This window comes from Schistocerca piceifrons, chromosome 2 (genome assembly GCF_021461385.2).
Source record: "Schistocerca piceifrons isolate TAMUIC-IGC-003096 chromosome 2, iqSchPice1.1, whole genome shotgun sequence".
NCBI lineage: Eukaryota > Metazoa > Arthropoda > Insecta > Orthoptera > Acrididae > Schistocerca > Schistocerca piceifrons.
The window spans coordinates 903,795,075-903,801,801 of NC_060139.1; positions in this window are offsets into that span (position 1 = coordinate 903,795,075).

The window sequence follows — 6,727 nt, forward strand, 5'->3', positions numbered from 1 at the left end:
GAAAATCGTTGCCTGGTCAGATGAGTCCTGATTTCGGTTGGTTATGAGCTGGTGGTAGGGGTTCGAGTGTGGCCCAGACCCCACGAAGCCATGAACCCAATTTGTCAACAAGGCACTGTACAAGCTGGTGGTGGCTCCATAATGGTGTCGGCTCTGTCTGCATGGAATGGACTGAGTTCTCTGATTCAACCGAACCGATCACTGACTGGAATCTGTTATGGTCGACTTCTCGAAGACCACTTGGAGCCATTCAAAGTGGAATTTTCAAGGATGACATAGAGCCATGTCACGGCCACAATCGCTCGCGACTGGTTTGAAGAACATTCTGGACCATTAAAGCCAATGATTTGTCCACCCAAATAGCCCGACATGAATCCCTTCGTATAGTTATGAGACATAATCGGGAAGTCAGTTCGAAAACAAAATCCTGCACCAGCAACAATTTCGCAATTATGGACGGTTATAGAGGCAGTATGGCTCAGTATTTCTGCAGAGGACGTCCAACGGCTTGTTTAGTCTTTGCTACATCCAATTTATTCACTATACCGGGAAGGAGGAGGTCTCACACGATATTAGAAATCCCATTACTTTTGTCACCTCTGTGTATGATGAGTGGTGGTGAGGATGTAGACTATTGTAAACGAAACGTCAGTTGCACTCGCGTGTCTACCTGCCTATCCAGTAAGCACTGCTCATAGTGTGAGCCGATCTCTCTCCCCCCCCCCCCCCCCCCCACTCCTCCATCCCCCTCCAAACTGTTCCAACGCAAGACAGCAAGACAATGTCGCACGCGCATTTACGCATCGTGCTATTGAAGTAGATGTACATAATTCAATGTGTACATTATGCAACAAATTAAATAAGTGTTTAACATTGTTTATGTTCACTGATAAAATAAAGTTCGATTACTTCTTCCACGCTCTTAGGAATAGATATTTTATTTCTTTCTAAAGCATCTTATGTTCTTCCTCATCGTTCAACACATCTCCATGCCAAATTTCATCAAAATAGGTTCAGCCATAATGCCACAGTGTTGTAGTGGTTAGCACGCCTGCCAAGTAAACAGGAGACCTGTGTTAAAATCCAGTTCTTGGCTGAAAATTTTGGATCAGTGAGTCAGTTTCTATCCTTATCGAAGATAAAGTTGAGAGTCAATGTGTCTCCAGGAAAATGGAATTACATCAGGAAAACAGAAGTAAGCCGCAGGACGAAGTGTTTGAATTAAAATGGGTGGAAGCCAGGAATGCAGTTCTCCGCCCCTGCTGTCCATCTAAGAAGTAATAGCAGAAATAAACGAAACGTTCAAGAATGGGATTATTATTCAGGATCAAAGGACGTAAATGACAGTATTCGTTGATGATATTGCTATAATTTGTGAAGATGAAGAAAAATTTCAGAATATTCTGAATGAGAAAAACAGTCTAGTGAATACAGAACGTGGGCTGACAGTAACCGAAAAAAGATGGAGGTAATGAGAAGTAGCAGAAACGACAATAGAGAGGAACTCAACATCAAAACTGTCTGACAACGAATTAGACGAATATGAGGAATTCTGCTACCTTAGAAGCAAAATGATCCACCACGGACGAGGCAAAGGGGGTGTAAATAGCAGACTACCAGTAGCAAAGAGGGCGTTCCTGGCTAAGAGGTCTGGTAATATCAAACACAGGTCTTAATTTGAGGGAGAAATTGAACATGTATGTAGGGAGCACAGCGTTGGGTGAGTCGTGGACTGTGGGAAGTCCGTAAAGACGAGAATCGAAGCATTTGAGTTGTAGTGCTACAGAAGAAAGTTGAAAATTAGGTGGACTGATGAAGTAGGAATGAGGAGGTTCTCAACAGAATCGCTGAAGAGAGGAACGTGTGGAAGTCAATAACAAAAAGAAGGACTGTGATAATGTGGCATGTGTTTAAACATCAGGGAATAACTTCCATGTTAATAGAGGGAGCTGTTGACGAAGTTTATAGAGGAGACTGGAATACATCCAACAAATGACTGAGGACGTACGTTGCAGGTTGTTGCAGAGAGTAATTTGCGGCGGGCTGCATCAAACCAGTCATAAGACTGGTGACCGATAAGAGGTATTGGTCTCCCTACAATTAGTGCCACGTGATCGTTCCGTTTTATCCAGATGGTTACTCCTCAGTATTCTAAGGTTGTGACTGTTACAGGTGATTTATCATTAACAGTGTCATCGAAAAGTAATGGATGTCTCCCACTATTTATGCACAATACGTTATATTAATTTGTGTTAGGGCATGCTGCCAATCCCAAGGCCAAACATCGATCTTCCGCAGCCCTGCTGCATGTCGATACTGTCTTCCTGCAGACCACAGTGCTATAGTTATACAGATGACGTCAGGAAATGAAATGAAGAAGAATGTAGCACCTGTTGTCGACAGACAATCTGTGGTTTGCACCATCAATACATCACGTGATTACTCTAATAGATGATCGGTGCACAATGGGGGTTGTTGCACATTACCTCGCTTCCTCTTTCATCACTGAGAGGTCAGCCTTGAGGACACTTCAGGTTCGATTCCCTGTGCTACCAAGAATTTTTTCCTGATCGGTAAGAAAGAAATTATGTGAACACGAACTGTAAGAGGAAATGAGGAGTTGAGCTCCGATTTTGGTTGCAAAGTTGACTTTCAGAGGGAGTATGTTAGCGGGAGCAGAATCATTCGGCAGTCATCTAAAGAACGCCGCCTTCCCTCCAGCAGGGACTCCTACTTGAATTCGCGAAGCATATCCGTAACACTTACGTTTTGTTCGAACCTACCGGTAACAAATCAAGCAGCCCTTCTCTGAATTGCTTCGATGTCTTCCTTTCATCCGACCTAGTACGGATTCCAAACACTCGTGCAGCACTCAAGGATAGGTTGCACCAGCGTCCTGTATGCGATCTCCTTTGTAGGTGAACAAATCTTGCCTAAAATTCTCCCAGTAAACTGAAATCGACCATTTGCCTTCGCTACCACAGTTTTCACAGGCTCGTTCCACCTGATATCGTTTTGCTACGTTACGCCCAGATATTTAAACGATTTCACTATGTCAGGCTGGACACTAGTAATATTGATCCGAACATTACAGATTTGTTCTTCCAACTCAACCGCATTATCTTACTTTTCTCCACGTTTAGGACTAGCTGCCATTCATCATACCAATTGGAAATTTTGTCTAAGTCGTCTTGTATCTACCTAGTCACTCAACTTCAACACCTTATCGTAAATCACGGCATCATCAGAAAAGAACCGCACACTGCTGCCCATCCTGTCCACCAAATCGTTTATGTATACAGAGAACAACAGTGGTCTTATCACACTTCCATCGAGCTCTTCTGACGATACCCTAGTATCTGATGAACACTCACCGTTCAGGACAACATACTGGGTTCTATTATTTAAGAAGTTTTCCAGCCACTCACATATCTTTGAACTTACTCCGTACGCTCGTATCTTCGTTAACAGCCTGCATTGGGAAACCATGGCAAATGCTTACCGGAAATCTAGAAATATGGAATCTAGTCTGTTGCCCTTCATCCACAGTTCTTAGTATATCATGTGAGAAAAAGGCAAGCTGAGTCTTCTAAAAGAATGCTGATTCGTGGACATAAGATTCTTAGCCTCAAGATTGTTTATTATATTCGTAATGAGCATGTTTTCAAGGACTGTGCAGCAAACCTTTTTAATATTTTGGAGCTACCTGCGCTTTTTTCCAGTCGGTTTGGACTTGGTGCTGGTCGAGAGATTCACGATAAATTCAAGCTAGATAAGCTGCTAGTGCCGTAGAGTACTGTTAGTAAAATCGAACTGGGATTCCATTCGAGATCTGGTGTTTTTTTTTCAGATCTTTAAATTGCTTCTTTTCGCCAGGTATGTTTATTTCTATGTCGTTCATACGGGAGTCTGTCCGATGGTCAAATGACGGTATGTTTGTTCGGCTCTTCTGCGTGAACGATTTCTTGAACATGAAATTTAAAACTTCGGCTTTCGTTTTGCTACCTTCAACTGCCACACGAGGGTGGACAACAAGGGACTAAATGGAAGCCGTAGACCAGCTTACCGATTTTACGTACGACCAGAATTTTCTCGGGTTCTCTGCCAGATCTTTTGCTAAGGTGTGACAGTGGTAGTTTTTGTATGCTTCGCGCATAGATCTTTTCACAGACGCACGAGTCTCTACTTACTTTTGCTTGTCATTTGTGCGTCCTCTTTTGAACTTAGAGTGCAACAGCCTCTTATGAATTTCTTTAATAAACCATGGTGGGCCTTTTCCATCTTTTATCCACTTACTAGGCCCGTAACTCGCCAAGCCACTATTTACACCTTCTTAAACTTTGCCCATAATTCGTCTACATCCATTTTACTGGTACTAAGTGATGCCAATTACCAAGGCTTACCATAAGGACATATCGATGTCATTAGACCGACAGAGCAGTCAGCCAACAGGGAGTTGTCCCATGGGTCTGATATAAGAACTTAAATCGTTTTCTGAAGCATCACTGTTGATGAAAATATCTCACTCGTCCAATATCCGATTCAACTGTCTACCGTTTGATTCAACTGTCTCCCTTTAGTCTGTCTTCGCCATCAACGAAATTCCGGCCGGTGTGGCCGTGTGGTTCTAGGCGCTTCAGTCTGGAACCGCGTGACCGCTACGGTCGCAGTTTGGAATCCTGCCTCGGGCATGGATGTGTGTGACGTCCTTAGGTTAGTTAGGTTTAAGTAGTTCTAAGTCCTAGGGGACTGATGACCACAGATGTTAAGTCCCATAGGGCTCAGAGCCATTTTGAATCAACGAAATAATAAGTAAGGGTCGTCACGATGACAGAACGTACACTAACGAGGGTTGCTGCCGGAAAGGCGTCATCAAAGTAATTATTTTTTCTGCGGTCTAGCGTAGTGACGCGAATTATTGTACGGGAACGAGTGCATGGATCTCTTGAAACAACTCCAGAAGAGCTTTGCACCACTAAGGAATCAATGGACCAGAACTGCTGAAGTAGCGAATGGCCACCAGATACGCTTCCAGAAATGGATTACTCCAATTTGCGTTGGAGGTTTTACAAGAGCAAGCTACCGAAATTCCACGTCTGAACAGATCTAGCCGTGTGAATTAGAGCAATATTGTCACAAAAAAATTATATGTGAATAATAAGTTCTAATATAGACGCTTCAGTATGTAGTTTTCGTACTATTGTTCCTTGGCACTGATAATATATGAATGTAGTTTAACATATTACCGTTTGCCGTGTCTGTCATCAATGCAACAAGGTAGCGCAAACCTTTCCGATCTCCCTCGTGCCCACCCGCCGCACGCAGCTGCAATGTTCGTCGCCACAACAATGCAAACAAACTTCTCCATGACAACGCGAGGCCTCACACAAGTCTGCTCACCCAAGACGAACTCAAAAATCTTCATTTGGCTGCCCTTCCTCATCCACCCTACAGCACGGCTCTCGCACCTCTTGACTTCCATCTGGCCCAATGAAGGATGCACTCCGCGAGAAGCAGTAAGGGACGATTGGGAGGTTATTGATGCAGCAAAACGTTGGCTGCTACAGGCCCTCCCAGTAAGTAGCATAAGGTTCAAATGGCTTCAAGCATTATGGGACTCAACATCTGATGTCATCAGTCCCCTAGACATAGAATTAAGTAAACCTAACTAACCTAAGGACATCACACACATCCATGCCCGAAGCAGGATTCGAACCTGCGACCGTAACAGATGCGTGGTTCCGGACTGAAGCGCCCAGAACCGCGCGACTAACGTAAGGGCTTTGTAGCCAAAGGAGTATGAAATACTATTATGTTTTGGAATCCTAAATGAAAAAAACCTGCTCTCAGAAAAAAAGTGTTGCATTACTTACGAACGCCCCTCGTATCACTGTAATAGTAACTTTTACATGTCACAGTTAACTAAAACGGAAAGTCGGTTAAAGATAAACAGAAGTAAAATAGTGATGACATATATGAAACATTTTTACATTAGCTACCACAGATGTTTTTTAAGTACAACGAATAAAAGTCTATTGCACAATGACACTACCGTTGCAGTAATTAAGAAGCATTGCGGATCATGATGATTTTTGGTTTGTAGGGCGTTCAAATGAGCGGTCATCAGCGCCCGAGCGCTGGCATTGAAGACCCAAACAAACTGGTACACCTACCTAATATCGTGTAGGGCACCCCCGAGCACGCAGAAGTACGGCAACACGACGTGGCATGGACTCGACTAATGTCTGCGGGGCTGTCCATCAACCCGTAAGAGTGCTAGGGGATGGAGATCTTTTCTGAACAGTACGCTGCAAGGCATTCCAGATATGCTCGATAATGTTCAAGTCTGGGGAGTCTTGTGGGCAGCGGAAGTGTTTTAACTCAGAAGAGTGTTCCTATAGCCATTCTGTAGCAATTCTGCACGTGTGTGGTGTCGCATTGTCGCATTGTCCTGCTGGAATTGCCCAAGTCCGTCGGAATACACAATGGACATGAATGAATGCATGCAGCTGATCACACAGGATTATTACGTACATGTCACCTGTCAGAGTCGTATCTAGACGTATGAGGAGTCCCACATTACTTCAACTGCACACGTCCCACATCATTACAGAGCCTCCACCAGCTTAAACAGTCCTCTGCTGACATGCAGGGTCCATGGATTTATGAGGGTGTCTCCATCTGCTCGATACAATTTGAAACGAGACTCGTCCGAGCGGGCATTTAG